The 17,317-nt window shown below is 51.2% G+C and overlaps 1 long non-coding RNA gene across 1 annotated transcript; it reads right to left on the bottom strand.

The window, feature by feature from the left end:
- Positions 1–6,587: 6,587 nt before the first annotated feature.
- On the bottom strand, positions 6,588–10,430 carry LOC136320943 (uncharacterized). The gene is made up of 3 exons (XR_010728394.1): positions 10,321–10,430; positions 7,994–8,145; positions 6,588–7,738 (listed from the first exon to the last, which is right to left on the bottom strand). It is a non-coding gene; the product is annotated as an uncharacterized lncRNA (long non-coding RNA).
- Between the last annotated feature and the right edge of the window lie 6,887 nt (positions 10,431–17,317).

Raw genomic sequence — 17,317 nt, 5'->3', positions numbered from 1 at the left:
CTGGTGGGCATACCGAGTGGATCCCGGTTGGGCGCATGCGGGAGTCTGTCTGACTGCCTCCCCGTTTCCAACTTCAGAAAAATACAAAAAAAACCACCAGCAGTAATTAACTCCTATGCGCAACAATAGTGGAAGGAGAGACGGAGGAAATAAAAAGCAAACTTAGTTAAATTCTGTGAAAAGGTACACGGTGCAGAGCCCTGGCTGGGTAGCTCAGTGGGTTGGAATGTTGTCCCCACGGGCCAGGGTTCGATCCTGAGTCAAGGCACATACAGGAATCAACCAACAAATGCATAAATAAGTGGAACAACAAATCAGTGTTTGTTTCTCTCTCTCTTTCTAAAAATCAATAAAATATTTTAAAAAACGTATATGGCACAGACGTCAGGAAAAGAAATTTTGTGCCTGACCAGGCGGTGGTACAGTGGATAGAGCATCGATCTGAGATGCAGAGGACCTACATTCAAAACCCCAAGGTCACTGGCTTGAGCAAGGGGTCACTCTATCTGCTGTAGCCCCCCCAGGTCAAGGGACATATGAAAAAGCAATCAATGAACAACTAAGGTGCTGCAACGAAGAACTGATGCTTCTCATCTCTCTCCCTTCCTGTCTGTCTGTCCCTCTGTCTCTGTCTCTGGCAAGGGCAGCTCCCTTGCCCGTTCACACCTGCTCTGTACAGGCAGCCGCAGGGCAGCACCTTTGACACTTGGCCTTCGGCTTCTTCCCGGGTCCAGGTAGAGACTGACTCCTGTGATGGGGCATCGGGGCGACCCGAGTAGGTGTCGTTTGTCCACTAAACTGTGCAGCCGGGCAGGCCCAGCAGTCCTCCCTTGCCCAGGGATGTTAGGTTCCTGGACTCTTTTGTGAGAGAGACAGGGAGACAGAGAGGGAAAGAGATGAGAAGCATCAACCTGTAGTTGTGTTGTCTTGGTTGTTGATTGCTTCCTCCTATGTGCCTTGACCAGGGGGGTCCGGCGGAGCCAGTGACCTCTTGCTCAAGCCAGGAACCTATGGGCTTCAAACCAACAACTGTAAGATCATGTCTATGAGCCCACACTCAAGCCGGTGATCTCGGGGTTTCAGACCTTAGCGTTCTGGGTCGATGCTCTTATCCACTGTGCCACCACTGGTCAGGCAGGGTTTCTGGACTCTTCTAAAGTTCTTATGAGGCAGACAGGCAGCCTCTGTACCCCACATGCAGGACCAGTGCTGAGCTTCCTGCTCTGTTGGCACCTGCTAGGGTCACCAGGCCCCAGATTCACCAGGACCAAGCGGTATGTCCTGCCTGCAGCGAAGCCAGATGCCTGGGCCCCTTCCCTGCCCTGCGTGCCACTCAAAGCCAGCACCCCCAATGCACCTCCTGGATGTAGGTAGGGGCAGCGAATCAGGTACCCCCGTGTTGCCTATACTTCCTCCAAAAAGAGGGGCAGGCACATAGGTGACCAGGTAGCCTCGTATCTTCACCAACGAAGGGCACATCCGCGGTCGTACCCCAGGGAGGACTCGAACAGGGTTCACTCGTCCCTCCGCCATCCGTGGTTATTACCAAAGCAACCTAACCCTTCCTGGTCTCCAGGTTCATCAGCATGCTGTCCTGGGGGGGGGGGTGAGGGGGTCAGGCCCCTAAGGATGGTCGCGGGCTGCGAGCCGGTGCATCCGGGTAGCCCCGAGGCCAGGCCCTCGCAGGTGGGACCCACTGCCCCTGTGGTCTCCTGCACCTGGGACAGACCTAAAAGAAGCAAAACTAAGCCAGCGGCACATCTGAGGAGCCCCCGCGAGTGCACGCACCTGCCTTCTCTGCTCCAGGTCGGAACACGTGATCCAAGGGCGCAATCACATCACCAGCTGATTTCAAGGTCCCTCCCCTTCCTGGGGTGCAGCTCCCAGGCTGAAACGCCGATTGGGAGGGGCGGGTAGAGGAGGGGTCGCTGGGTCACCTGGATTGGAAGGGGCGGGTAGAGGAGGGGTCGCCCTCCCTGGCGGTTCCCCTTCCCCCAAGCGCGTGCTCCATGCGTACTCCCCCACAGTGCGCACAAGCGTCCAGGCCCGCCCATGAGCGAAGCTCCTTTCCGTCTGGCTGGTGTTAGACGGGGTCACGCCATGGGCTTTAATTACCATCTCCCACGTATTCTCCAGGTTTTCATGTTTCCCGGGTGTTTCTGTTTCCTGTTCTGGGAAAACACTTGGGGCCTTTCGCCCACTTTCACTGTGGGTCCCTGCAGTTGGCTGACTGACTGAAGTCATTCTTCGTTCAGTTGGGTGGTGGGTAGCATCTCCTCATTTGCAGCTGGCCTTTCACTTTCTCGGCAGTGGCCTCTGGAGAACACGTGCCCTTCTTTGGGTGGGTTGGTTTTTTCCTTTGAATGAAAATGTTCAGCCCTGGCCAGTTGGCCCAGTGGTAGAGCATCAGCCCAGAGGGTGGATGTACCGGGTTTGATTCCCTGGTCAGGGCACACAGGGAAAGTGACCATCTGCTTCTCCACCCCTCCCCCTCTCACTTCTCTCTCCTTTCCCCCTCCTGCAGCCATGGCTCAGTTGGAGTAAGTTGGCCCTGAATGCTGAGGATGGCTTCATGACCTCTGCCTCAGGTGCTAAAAATAGCTCAGTTGCCAAACAATGGAGCAACAGCCCCAGATGGACAGAGCATCCCCTGGTAAGGGGCTTGCTGGGTAGATACTGGTCAGGGCACATGCGGAAGTCTGTCTCTCTGCCTCTCACTTAAAAAGAAAGAAAATATTCATACAGAAAAGTTGAAACAATGGTCAAATGAACACATGTGTATCCACTATGGTTGGGGGACACAGGGTAAAGCCGCTCACTCTCCATAAGGTGGGTGGGCCTCATCTAATTAGTTGACAGCTCAAACCGCAATGACTGGGATTCCCAAAAAGGAAGGAATTCAACCTCAAGACTGCAGCATGGAAACCCTACCTGAGCTTCCTGTCTGTCCACCTGCCTGACAGTCTTCAGATTTGCCCCCACAATTGCATGAGCCAGTCCCTTAAAGGACCCCCTTCTCTCTATATATGCACACATACAAACACACACACACATTTACTTGACTAAATGTACAGGAATGAGTTTTCAAAGTAAATCACAGGCATCCTGACACTTCACCTCTCGGGTAAATAATTCATCAAGTTCAACATTTATCTCCACACGTGGAAGATATTCTCCAGCGAAACCACAGCCTCCTCCACTATTATTACATCCAGCTAAACTAACAGCCCTAAAAACATAATGGGGATTCCATTGTCCCCATGTCCCCAAATGGCTTTCATTGCTGGTTCGTTCAAGCCGAGGTGCAATCGCGGCTCCTGTTTGGGTCTCTTTTAGTCTTGTGTCATTTCTGTAGTTCCCTCCCGCTCTGCCGGCCCCCACCCTAGCTCCTCACCGCCCCCCACCCCAGGCCACAAACTCCTTCAGGAGTCCAGGGCCTGGATGTCCCCCTGCACCTGGTGCTGGGCTACGTGCTGCTCTGTCCCCTGCTTTTTTCTGTAACTGGAGGTTGACCCTCAAGGCTGGGTCACATGGGAGCTCAACCGCTTCGGGCTAAAAAGCATCTCCACATCTGGGCACATGGTGTCGGCTGGTCCCATGTTGGTAAGACTGTTTGACCTTCGGACGACAGCCGGCATTTCCGCTGTAATGTTGGATCTCTTCGATGCAACAAACTAGCCAACAGTCCGTGGGTCTCACGCGATACCCAGGTCCCCCGCGGACTGATGTCTTCCTCTTGGTCTGAACTGATCACAGGGTATTACAAAGTGACCCATTTCTTTTCTTTTCTTTTTTAAATTGCTTTTATTGATTGATTTTAGAGAGAGAAAAGGGGAGAGAAACATTGATTTTTTTGTCCCACTTAGGTATGCGTTCATTGGTTGATTCTTTTATTTTATTTTATTGTATTTTTCTGAAGCTGGAAACGGAGAGAGACAGTCAGACAGACTCCCACATGCGCCTGACCGAGATCCACCCGGCACGCCCACCAGGGGCGACGCTCTGCCCACCAGGGGGCGATGCTCTGCCCCTCCAGGGCGTAGCGCTGTGGCGACCAGAGCCACTCTAGCGCCTGGGGCAGAGGCCAAGGAGCCATCCCCAGCACCCGGGCCATCCCCGCTCCAATGGAGCCTTGGCTGCGGGAGGGGAAGAGAAAGACAGAGAGGAAGGAGGGGGGGATGGAGAAGCAAATGGGAGCTTCTCCTATGTGCCCTGGCCGGGAATCGAACCCCGGTCCCCCACACGCCAGGCCGACGCTCTACCGCTGAGCCAACCGGCCAGGGCCCATTGGTTGATTCTTATATGTATCCTGCCTAGGAATCGAACCCACAACCTTGGCGTATCAAGACGACACTCGAAGCAGCTGAGCTACCCTGCCTAGGCTACAAAGTGACCCGTTTCTCACTGCTGGAGGCAGCGTCTAAAGCAGCCCGAAGACCCCACTCCCCGACACTCACAGCCGGGTGCACCCCACTCCTCTAGAGTTTGGGCTGGCCGTAGTGATGCTCCCAACACCAGATAAGGTCAAAGGGGTGGGTCTGTCAACGTAAGACACTCCCAAACCCGCAAGAATTTTTTTTTGTTGTTGTTTGATGAGTTTATTTGAGCCACACTGTCGACAATTGCCAGGAAGCAAAGTCTCCGCGGATTGAGAAAGTGCTCTGGAGTTTGGCCACTTGTTTTGAACATCGGAATCACAGGGGGAGACTAAGGGGTTACAGTACACGGACTGGTGATAGATTAGGGAGGCGAGAGAAGGCAATGTGGGGAAATCTCTGGGATTGGATACAAAGTAAAAATGTATATTTGGGGGGGTCCTCGGGTTACGACAGCCTCAACCTATGACGTTTCAAGTTGACGATGCTCACTGCCATAAAAACTTTTTAAAAATGGAGACGTGAGTGTCCTGGCTTATGCCATGCGTGTTGGGCTGTGGACGGCGTGGGCGAACTAGCCCGGTTGTGCGCCTGGCAGAGAGGAACACGCAGTAACGCCACGTAGGAGTGAGGGCGTTGGCGTCCCCCCGCCACGCTCACCAGCGCCATTTCGAACGGTTAAAAGACAAAGTGTTCCGTGTGTGTTGCTTTGTTGGGCCACCTTCTGGTCCTTGTCACGGCTCCTAGAGGACAGTCAGAGTCTCCAGGTGGCAGTGCGTCGAAGAAGAGGAAGGCCGTCCCGGCGGATGTCACAGAGCTGCTGGCGTCCCACGAAGGAGCTGTCTGCTGAGGACCGCGTTCACCTGGAGAAGCAGCTGACTGAAGAGGAAGAGGTAGAAACTCCAGAACCCAAGAGATTGACGACCAAGGCTTTGGCAGAAGGTGTTTCTAGGGTAGAGGATGGGTTGGCAAGGTTTTAGGCTGAGCCTGACCAGGCGGTGGCGCAGTGGATAGAGCATCGGACTGGGATGCGGAGGACCCAGGTTTGAGACCCCGAGGTCGCCAGCTTGAGCGCGGGCTCATCTGATTTGAGCAAAGCTCACCAGCTTGGATTCAAGGGCGCTGGCTTGAGCAAGGGGTTACTCGGTCTGCTGAAGGCCCGTGGTCAAGGCACATATGAGAAAGCAATCAATGAACAACTAAAGCGTCGCAACGAAAAACTAATGATTGATGCTTCTCATCTCTCTCCATTCCTGTCTGTCTGTCCCTGTCTATCCCTCTCTCTGACTCTCTCTCTCTCTCTGCCCCTGTAAAAAAAAAAAAAAAAATTCAGGCTGAGGACCCCAGCGATGGCAGATTCAGTAAGGTCTACAGAGCTATGATGGATGCCTTGCAATGCTACAGGGGGCAGGTTTTGGAAGAAAAGTCATCATCAACCTTCCAGACTAGCCTGGAACAATTCTTTAAGAAGGTAGAGAGGCCTGCAACAGACCCCGTGCACTCTACATCAGCTGCTTCTCGAGATGGAACCCCTGTCGTACAGGTAGAATCATCACCAGTGTCTCCTGCCTGTTCCTTAGGCAATCCTGAGTCACCTGACCCAGTGTCTCCAGCACCTGCTGCAGGTTCTCCTGCCTCTCCAGCTTCCTCCTCTCCATAGGTCCCTCTCTCCCACCTTGCAATGCCTCTTCCAGTGTGCAAGCCAAACACAGGAATAAAGGGAAGTGTAAAGCCAGTAGCCATGGCCACCATCACAGCCACCTGGCCCATGCAGGTTCGCATTGGATTTGGACAGATGGCAATGAAACAATGGAGCCAAGAACTGGTGGGCCATCACCTTTAATCCTAGCTCACACCCGGTGGGCAAGAAATACACACAGTGGGAAAACATTTCCCTTTCCATTCAGGCCTCCCAAAGCCACTGACTCATCCGAGTTTCCTAGAATCAAAGGTTTCTACCTCACCAGCCTTATTCACCTCTGTTCCCCATCTCCTTCTCTCTGCACAAACTGGCTTCTCCTTTGCCGGGGTCCAGCCCCGGGGAGGATCCAGGGGTCCCACAGGAGGAGACGGCGCCAGCAAAATCAAGTGAGAGAGCCGAATTCTTTTCTTTCTCTTTATTCTCTAGTTAGCATTTACTGCCAAGCATCTCTGCCAATGGCTGGTCTAACTTTACTTTTTATGCACACACACTAAGTTACAATCACATGGTATTTTGAATACATCATTGTTTTAGTTTCACTATGGTTACATATTTCTAGATAACAGTTAATTCATATCTATAAGCTACAAATCAGGTGGTAAGTCATTCAAAGTACAGTTATACAATAACTTGAATAGTAATAACAATATCGGTACAAACTTCTAAAAGATTAGTACTAATAAATAACTCTATTTTACTGTTGTTGTGAGTCAAGGGCGCAGAGAGAGATAGCAGACGAAATCATCAAGGACTAGCAAAGGACCACCGCTTGCTCAGGCAAATAGCCTTGAGTTCATGTAGTGTCCTAATTCTTTTTTCACAAGACTATAAAAGGCTTGCTATTTAAGAAACTGACATAGCATTAAGAGTAACTTTTACTTAAAGATACATAGAGTGCATCTGCAAGATAGCTAGTAGCAACATAATATCAGAAGGCATTAATTGCTATTGCTGCTATGAATCCTACCACATTCCTCTCCTTATTCTTGGAAAATACAAAAATCTCATCAGAATGTTTTACTGAGAAAAGTCCAGCAACTGTCTTCAGTCACAAAACAAGTCTTTTAACAAAACATTCTTTACTTGCCAGCTGCACTCCTATCCAAGGCCACGCAACGGGCCACTCTACTACACCTTACCTAAGATTCTAATGTCTAGTTAAACTTTATTCATTTACTATATTCATACACTAGTTAAGTTCTAACTTTATTCTTTCTAACATGATTAATAAGAAGAAATTCTCCTACAAACTTAACCCTTTACGAGGGATATCATGGCCAGCCTCTTATGTTTATGAGCCCAGTTCAAGGGGCTTACAGGGTTTTCTGTGGAACTTACACCTTCTGTCTCATTTCCAAAGAAATTACTACGAATCTACAGGGAAAGCACGGTACTATTATCCCTGTGCCATAAATAATAGCACACACCCAGGAAAGGGGGGGATATAAGGCCAGATTAATTCAAAAGGTCAAAAGGGGGAAGTATCGTTGTGCCTTTCCTCTGCGGTGACTTTGTCAACCGGCAGTTGTGGATCTTCTCCTGCTGTGACCTTGTTAGCCAGCATTAGTGGATCGGCTCCCAACACTCCTTCAGCACTCCGCCATCTTGGCTGCCTCTCCTCTGCAATGCTAATTTCAGGAACCAGTAGAGAGCTTCTGGTCTGTCTCATTTTATAATGTAGAAATCAAAACCTTTAAGTTAATATACAAATAAGGAAGTCTCTGATACAAAGCCACTTCTCTGAGGCATAAATGGGATTCCTCATAAGAGTGTATCCTATCACATCATTCAACAGAGTCAAGGGTGTGGGGAAAAGCTTAGTGTTGAGAAGATCTTAGTATTAGAAGGATGTTGAAAAGATTTTAATATTAAAAGGGTGGGAAAGCCTTAGTCTTAAAACTAAGCTTAGGCCAACCTGTGGTGGCGCAGTAGATGGAGCATCGACCTGGAAATGCTGAGGTCACCGGTTCGAGACCCTGGGCTTGCCTGGTCAGGGTGCATGTGGGAATTGATGCTTCCAGCTCCTCCCCCCTTCTCTTTCTCTCTCTCTCTCCTCTCTGTCCTTCTCTGAAAAAACAAAAACAAAAACAAAAACAAAAAAAAACTAAGCTTAGGCTATAAGGACCCTGTCTGCCCACAGTCTGTCCCCCACACCCAATGCAAACTATAAGCTAGCAAACATACATCATATTTGCAAACTTATTTGACCTAGAGTAAGGAATATTTTTTACGCTCACTTCTGATCATTTTTTTCTGTTACTACAGTACAGTGTACACAGTACATTATTATTATGTCCTTTTCCTTTTTCTGTGGCTTAGTTGTGTTTTTCTGTTCTAGATCATGACGTTACAGCCCTGTGAGGCTAGGTGAGTGACTTAGGCTAGGCAGGGTGTGTTTGGACTTACACCAGAATTCAAAGGTTACAATCACTGTCTTAGGAACAGAGAACTGTGTCTTAAGGCAGTGGTCCCCAACCTTTTATGGGCCACGGACCCGTTTAATGTCAGAAAATATTTTCACGGTCCGGCCTTTAGGGTAGGATGGATAAATGTATCACGTGACCGAGACAAGAGTCAAGAGTGAGTCTTAGACGAATGTAACAGAGGGGATCTGGTCATTTTTTAAAAATAAAACATCGTTCAGACTTAAATATAAATAATGTAAGTTATTTATTCTTTCTCTGCGGACCAGTACCGGTCCGTGGCCCGGGGATTGGGGACCACTGTCTTAAGGAACCCAAGGACCACCCTGAACTGAAACTTCTTTTCCACAGGGGGGCTTAGTAACAGCTAATCAACATGATAGATAACAATGGAGGGGTATTGATTCCCGCTCTGGAGGGATGCCTACCCTCAGGGGGGCAGGGCAGGTAAAGATGACCCTGACAGTTCAAAGGCCTGTTATCAGGTACGTTATTGTAGATGCAAAAGACAAGAGGAGGGGTCTCTTCAGGGAGGCGAGTTTGTTAGAGAAAAATACCTCCCCTAGGACAGGACTACCCACCCCGAACTGCTTTGAGTAAGAAAGTTTTCAGGCCCTGGCCGGTTGGCTCAGTGGTAGAGCATCGGCCTGGCGTGTGGGGGATCTGGGTTCGATTCCTGGCCAGGGCACACAGGAGAAGCGCCCATTTGCTTCTCCACCCCCCCTTCCTCTCTGTCTCTCCCTTCCCCTCCCGCAGCGAGGCTCCATTGGAGCAAAGATGGCCCCGAGCGCTGGGGATGGCTCCTTGGCCTCTGCCCCAGGCGCTAGAGTGGCTCTGGTCACCGCAGAGCGACGCCCCGGAGGGGCAGAGCATCGCCCCCTGGTGGGCAGAGCATCGCCCCTGGTGGGCGTGCCGGGTGGATCCCGGTCAGGCGCATGCGGGAGTCTGTCTGACTGTCTCTCCCCGTTTCTAGCTTCAGAAAAATACAAAAAAAACAAACAAACAAAAAAAAGTTTTCATTTCCAACCATTCTATGTGGTCCCTGGAGGTCTCTGAGTCTGCAAGGCCACCGCTGCGGGCTTCCCCTGGGCTTGTCGGGGGGGGGGGGGCAGCATGTGGCCCCTTTTTCCTCCAGTGGTGTCACTGGAGATGAGGTTAAGAAAGAACCACCCACCCCTCCCCCCTTGTCACCCTCTCTCCTTCTCTTCCTCACTCACTGCCTGCTGGCTCTGCCACATGGTAATCTGCCCTGAGAGGGGGGCCCACGTGGCCCAGCGCGCCCGCCGGCGGCCTCCAGCCCACAGCAGCGAGGGCCCGGGGTATAGCCCTGAGAGAGACCTTGAGCCAGAGGACTCAGCACTAACCTAAGTCACTCGCGGGCTCTCCACTTGCAGAAACTGTAAAGTAATTAATGACCGTTGTTTTCAACGTCTAAGCACGTGGGGCTCATTGGCTCCCACCTTTCAGGTTCCTCACTCCGCTGGGCCTTCCTTGGGGAGGACAATGCCTTCCCCTACCCACCGGGACTATTCGCACATCGGAGAAAATTCTTGTATGGCCAGTAGGCACAGCCACCATCACAGCCACCTACTGGCCATACCTACCCACCCATGCAGGTTCACATTGGATTCGGAGAGCCGGTCATGAAACAGCAGAGCCAAAAAACTGGTGGGCCATCATCTTTAATCCTAGCTTGCACCTGGTGGGCAAGTAAAAACACACACTGGGCTCCCAAACCCACTCATTCAGTGCTCACAAAGCTACCGATTTATCCGAGTTTCCTAGAATCAAAGGTTTCTAGCTCACCAGCCTTACTCACCTCTGTTCCCCATCTCCTTCCCTCTGCACAAACTCTGCACAAACTGGCTTCTCCTTCAGCACTCTTCCATCTTGGCTGCTTCTCCTCTCCTCCACATGGCCTTCCTCTGCTCTCCTCTCTAATGCTAATAATCTCAGGAATCAAGAGAACAAGCTCTTAGTCTGCCCCACTTTATAGTGTAGGAAGCAAAACCTTTAATCTAATATACAAACAAGGAAGTCTCTGATACAAAGTCACTTATCTCAGTGATCCCCAACCCCCGGGCTGCGTGCGGAACAGGACTCGTCCATGGGCCATTTGGTACCAGTCTGCAGAGAAGAAATAACTTACATTATTTCCGTTTTATTTATATTTAAGTCTGAACGATGTTTTATTTTTTAAAAAATGACCAGATGCCCTCTGTTACATCCGTCTAAGACTCTCTCTTGACACTTGTCTCGGTCAGGTGATACATTTATCCATCCCACCCTAAAGGCTGGTCTGTGAATATATTTTCTGACATTAAACCAGTCCATGGCCCAAAAAAGGTTGGGGACCACTGACTTATCTGAGGCATAATGGGATTACTCATGAGAGTACACTACCCCACATCAAAAAGGGTGGAAACGCTTGGTCCTAAAACCAAGCCCAGGCTATAAGGATCCTGCCTGCCCACAGCCTGCCCCCAACACACATTAATGTAATCACACCCATCCCAAGCAAGAAGGGCAACCAATACCATCACCTGGGTGATGGCCTTCCACGTGGGCAGCACCATCTTTAACAAAGTGAGCATAACCTATTTTATCTGCCCAAGAGACAGACAGTAATGAAACAACGGAGCCAAGAACTGGTGGGCCATAGCCTTTAATCCTAGCTCGCACCCAGCGGGCAAGAAATACACACAGTGGGATAACACTTCCCTTTCCATTCAGGGCTCCCAAAGCCACTGACTTATCCGAGTTTCCTAGAATCAAAGGTTTCTAGCTCCAGCCTTATTCACCTCAGTTCCCCATCTCCTTCTGTCTGCACAAACTGGCTTCTCCTTCAGCACTCCACCATCTTGGCTGCTTCTCCTATGCAATGCTAATTTCAGGAACCAAGAGAGAGAACTTCTGATCTGTTTCATTTTATAGTGTAGAAATCAAAACCTTTAAGCCAATATACAAATAAGGAAGTCTCTGATACAAAGTCACTTATCTGAGGCATAAATGGGATTCCTCATAAGAGTGCACCACCTCACATCATGCAACAGTCAAGGGTGTGGGGTAAGCTTAGTGTTGAGAAGATCTTAGTATTAAAAGGGTGGGAAAAGCTTAGTCTTTAAACTAAACCTTAGGCCAGGGGTCCCCAAACTTTTTACACAGGGGGCCAGTTCACTGTCCCTCAGACCGTTGGAGGGCCGGACTATAAAAAAAACTATGAACAAATTCCTATGCACACTGCACATATCTTATTTTAAAGTAAAAAAACAAAACGGGAACAAATACAATATTTAAAATAAAGAACAAGTAAATTTAAATCAACAAACTGACCAATATTTCAATGGGAACTATGCTCCTCTCAATGACCACCAATGAAAGGGGTGCCCCTTCCAGAAGTGCGGCGGGGCTGGATAAATGGCCTAAGGGGGCCGCATGTGGCCCACGGGCCGTAGTTTGGGGACCCCTGCCTTAGGCTATAAGGACCCTGCCTGCTTACAGCCTGTCCCCCACACCTAATGCAAACTCTAAGCGAGCAAACACCAACATCATATTTGCAAACTTATTTGACCCACAATTCTTCATTTTCTTTCTTCTCGGGTCCGTGGGTCTGCAGTGTCATTTCCTACGAAAGTTTCCACTGTATCGGATTTTTCAAATTTCATGACCTAGGGCTATTTTCTTTTCCTTTTAAACACTATTTTGAAATGAGTCCTGATTCACAGGAAGTTCCAAACGCCCCACGGGGAGGTCCACACACCCTTCACCGCGTTTCCAGGAAGTCTTCTGGAAGAAGCTGCTGACTCAGCTTCCCCTCACGGACGCTAATCGAAACAAAGCAAAAACGGTTAACTGACAAGAAAATGGGGAGAGATGTCCCAGCAGCGTGGCGGCTCTTCCGACGTTCAGAGTTTCGATGACTCAAAAGGACATGGTTGGGGGCTAAACAGACAGCGTCTGAATACAACATTATCAAGGTTGGGCGGGACCCAGGGACCCACCCCCTTCCGGTCCCCTGACCTGACAGGGCTCCAAACAGGTCGGCGCTGTGCACCCCACTTTGGAGGCATTTAAAAAGCCGGCAGGTGGAGACTATAAGGAGACTTCAGACCTAGGTTGGCCTGGGGCAAAAAAAAAAAAAATCAGGCCATTTAACCAAAATAAAGATTGACAACACAACAGGGCCAGGATTCCTGTGCTCAGCCCCCTACTGGGGACCCAATGCCAATGAACCAGGAGTGGGTACTACAATGGACAGGTGGCGGAGGACTGCTGGACCCACGAGCCTCAGGCACTGCGGTACCAGGCCCTGACTCCGGCTTCCAAAGGACGGGGAGACGACGGAAATGTAAGAGAACCCGGCCTGTGGGGGCGCAGTGGATGAAGCGTCGACCTGGAACGCTGAGGTTGCAGGTTCGAAACCCTGGGCTTGCCTGGTCAAGGCACATATGGGACTTGATGTTTCCTGCTCCTCTCTCTCTCTCTCTCTCTTTCTCTCTTTCTCATTCTCTCCTCTCTAAAATGAATTTTAAAAATGTCAGAGAGGGGCAGATTATGAAAGCTGGAATGTTGAACTGATTGTATCAATATTATGTTGCCTGATTGTATTATGGGGCTGGACACGGTGTGTGCGGGGGAAGCAGAGTCACCCCCCAGCCCCACCCCCCATACCCACACTGACCCCAAACATGCCTTTAAGGGGTATAATTGATTAAAGCTGGTTATTTTTATGAAATGAGACTCAGAACAAACAAACAAAAAGAACAAACGAAACAAAACCAGACCTGTAACCATCTCCCTAACTGCCTGAAGGGATTTGAATCAAGGGCCTAGTCCAGGAAGAGAGAGAGAGAGAGAGAGAGAGAGAGATGGCCTCACTGATGAGTACAGTTTAATGAGAACGAGGGAGACAGACAGACAGACAGCCAGGCCCTGGGCTCCAAGTCCTCCTTGAGTTCCATGGTGAGAGGCAGCCCAGCAAAACAAATAAATAAATAAATGGAAATGTTACTTAGCAAGCATGTAACTCTTTATCTCCCTGTGAATGGCCTTCTTGCTCTTTGAAGTCTGAACTACAACCCCCTCCACCCTTCACCCCCCCACCCCGCATCTTCTCCTTAGGTCAGGTGGACATGTGAGCTAGAACAACCTGACCGGTCCTGGGTTCCCACAGTCGAATGGACAATCCCGTTCGTGCCTACGTCATACATTTGGTTATTTCCTCCCATTCCTGCGTCTTGTGTCACTCCGATTACTGGTCCAGCCAGAGGAACTTAGACGAGTAGAAGGAAAATGATATTTCCTCCCCTGCATGCGTGACTGACAGCAGGGGTGGGTGGACTGCAGGGGGTTCCCCTACCTAACACCCGTAAACACGGGCCTGTCATCACCCTTCAAACAGCACACGCGCTAAAGCAGGGGCTGGGATCCTATGGCTCGCGAGCCATAGGTGGCTCTTTTGATGGCTGCATCTGGCTCGCAGACAAATCTTTAATAAAAAAAAATAATAATAACGTTAAAAATATAAAACATTCTCCTGTATTACAATCCATTCATTTCCTACCGCTCATGTTCATGGTTGCAGGTGGCTGGAGCCAATCACAGCTGTCCTCCGGGACAACACCAAATTTTTATTAGATAATGTGTAATGGGGCCCTGGCCGGTTGGCTCAGCGGTAGAGCGTCGGCCTGGCGTGTGGGGGACCCGGGTTCGATTCCCAGCCAGGGCACATAGGAGAAGTGCCCATCTGCTTCTCCACCCCCCCCCCTCCTTCCTCTCTGTCTCTCTCTTCCCCTCCCACAGCCAAGGCTCCATTGGAGCAGAGATGGCCAGGGCGCTGGGGATGGCTCCTTGGCCTCTGCCCCAGGCGCTAGAGTGGCTCTGGTCACGGCAGAGCGACGCCCTGGATGGGCAGAGCATCGCCCCCTGGTGGGCGTGCCGGGTGGATCCCGGTCGGGCGCATGCGGGAGTCTGTCTGACTGTGTCTCCCCGTTTCCAGCTTCAGAAAAAAAAAAAAAAAAAAAAAGATAATGTGTAATGTACACAGGTCGTTGTATGGCTCTCACGGAATTACATTTTAAAATGTGTGGCGTTCGTGGCTCTCTCAGCCAAAAAGGTTCCTGACCCCTGCGCCAAAGCTTGCCTGAGCCATGTGGCATGGTGCAGAAGCCCGGGTGTCGGCAGGGACAGATTCTCCGTGCGGGGGGCCCTATGTGGGGTGTAGACCTACGTGGGGTGCAGACGGAGGCTGGCGGCCAAACCCTCGGGCGACGACGACCTCCGGGGAGGGGGGGGGCTCTGGTCTAGAGACTCTTCATCTGGGAGGCACGTGTTAAGAGCCTGTCAGCCGATATTAACTGGAGCTGCCCTGACCCAAGGATAAGATAAATAATCGGGAACCTGAAATACCCACCATGTCTCGTGGGCCATCAGAGAGATGCTCTGACAAGGAAGGGAATGGGTCCCCCCCGCAGGCCTGTGCCTGGAGAATCCCAGGGAAGGGGACGCTCACGGGCGAGCAGGGACCCCACTCTTCTGGGACTGAGTCTGGGGCTGCAGGCGGTGCCCCAACCGACACCACCTACCCAGAGCTGCTTGGTGTGTGGACGGCGGTCCCACAGGGAACGGACCTCCTGATCGGAAGGCCACCGCTCGGTGGGAGAGCGGAGACAGGGTCAGCTCAGGGGGCCGAATGGCATGCTGTCCGCTGCGAGGCCGGAGAGGAAGAAGCCGGGAAACTCCCTTGACAAGTGGAGTAAGGGAAACTGAGGCACAATCATTCAACAAGGCCCAACAGTTTGAACAATTACAGCCAGCTAACGAACCACCAAGTTTTCTCTTCCTTAACCAAGGAAACTTAGGAGCAAATGGCTTACACACCCCAGACACTCCCGGGGAGCCGATCAGCCTCGGTCCTGGTTCCTCTTCAACGATGTTCTTTCAATTTAAAACTAACCACAAAATAACCCTGACCCCTCTTCACACACAATTTTTTTTTTTTTTTTGTCAGAGACGGAGACAGTCAGAAAGAGGGACAGACAAGGACAGACAGACAGGAAGGGAGAGAGATGAGAAGCATCAGTTCTTCATTGGGGCACTTTAGTTGCTCATTGATTGCTTTCTCAATGTGCCTTGAAGGGGGGGCCTACAGCAGACCGAGTGACCCCATGCTCAAGCTAGTAACCTTTGGGCTCAAGCCAGCAACCATGGGGTCATGTCTATGATCCCACGCTCAAGCCCGTGACCCTGCACTTAAGCTGGTGATCCTGTGCTCAAGCCAGCGACCTTGGGGTTTCTAACCAGGGTCTTCTGCGTCCCAGTCCAACACTCTGGCCTTTGCACCACCACCTGGTCAGGCTCTTTACACACATTTTTGATGAATCAACATACGAAAGGACACACACATGACCCCCCACCCCAGCTCTCCCCTAGAATTCCCACTGGCTAAAGAAAAACACTCAAGACAAAGGACCCAAAGGCACTTTCTCCTTAGAGCAGGGGTCTCCAAACTACGGCCCACGGGCCGCATGCGGCCCCCTGAGGCCATTTATCCGGCCCCCGCCACACTTCCGGAAGGGGCACCTGTTTCATTGGTGGTCAGTGAGAGGAGCATAGTTCCCATTGAAATACTGGTCAGTTTGTTGATTTAAATTTACTTGTTCTTTATTTTAAATATTGTATTTGTTCCCGTTTTGTATTTTTACTTTAAAATAAGATATGTGCAGTGTGCATAGGGATTTGTTCATAGTTTTTTAAAAAAAAAAAAACCTCCAACGAGGCCCTGGCCGGTTGGCTCAGTGGTAGGTGTCGGCCTGGCGTGCAGGGGTCCCGGGTTCGATTCCCAGCCAGGGCACACAGGAGAAGCGCCCATTTGCTTCTCCACCCCTCCCCTTCTCCTTCCTCTCTGTATCTCTCTTCCCCTCCCGCAGCCGAGGCTCCATTGGAGCAAAGATGGCCCGGGTGCTGAGGATGGGTCCTTGGCCTCTGCCCCAGGCGCTAGAGTGGCTCTGGTCGCGACAGAGTGACGCCCGGGAGGGGCAGAGCATCACAACCTGGTGGGCAGAGCGACGCCCCCTGGTGGGCGTTCCGGGTGGATCCCGGTCAGGCGCATGCGGAGTCTGTCTGTCTCTCCCCATTTCTAGCTTCAGAAAAATACAAAAAAAAAAAACCTCCAACAGTCTGAGGGACAGTGAACTGGCCCCCTGTGTAAAAAGTTTGGGGACCCCTGCCTTAGAGCAACCCACAGGTTTCTCCCTCACTGTCAGGGTCCCCACGAGACTGGCACCAGGAGAGCAGCGGGCAGGGGTAGCTCATCCCAGGCTGACCCCTGCACCTGACTCCAAGGCCCCCTTTCTCTCTGACCTCCCAGGGAGCTGACAGCAGCCCCGCCCTGGCTCACGTCTGTCTGTCACGGTGATGTTGACTTCTCAGTGAATTTGCGCAGCCCCGGGGCTCACTCCTTTCCTGTTACATTTCTAGGGACCAACCAGACCACCCTGCCCAGGCTGTCTCCTGTGGCTTCCTTTATTCTAACCCCTTCCTCCGTGGCACTGTCCCCAGCTGTAACAAACACGCTCTCAACATCGCCTGGACTCCTGTTGTGAAATCACTCCTTCACGAAGTCAAGAACCCACACGGTCCCAGCCGGCCCAAAGCAGCCTGGCTCTGGTCCCGGTCCCCGTCGGCACCAGCCACAGCACTGATGGAAGAACCGAATGTGGCAACAGCTTCCATGCTGTGGTTCCTACTGAGCCATGGGCAGTGGCCAGTGGCCTGGTTGTGTGGTCAGGCACACAGGCAATGGAAACCCGGCTTAT

This window comes from Saccopteryx bilineata, chromosome 1 (genome assembly GCF_036850765.1).
Source record: "Saccopteryx bilineata isolate mSacBil1 chromosome 1, mSacBil1_pri_phased_curated, whole genome shotgun sequence".
Lineage (NCBI taxonomy): Eukaryota > Metazoa > Chordata > Mammalia > Chiroptera > Emballonuridae > Saccopteryx > Saccopteryx bilineata.
Note: the sequence above shows the minus strand (reverse complement) of the source record. Positions and strands in the feature narration are given on the sequence as shown.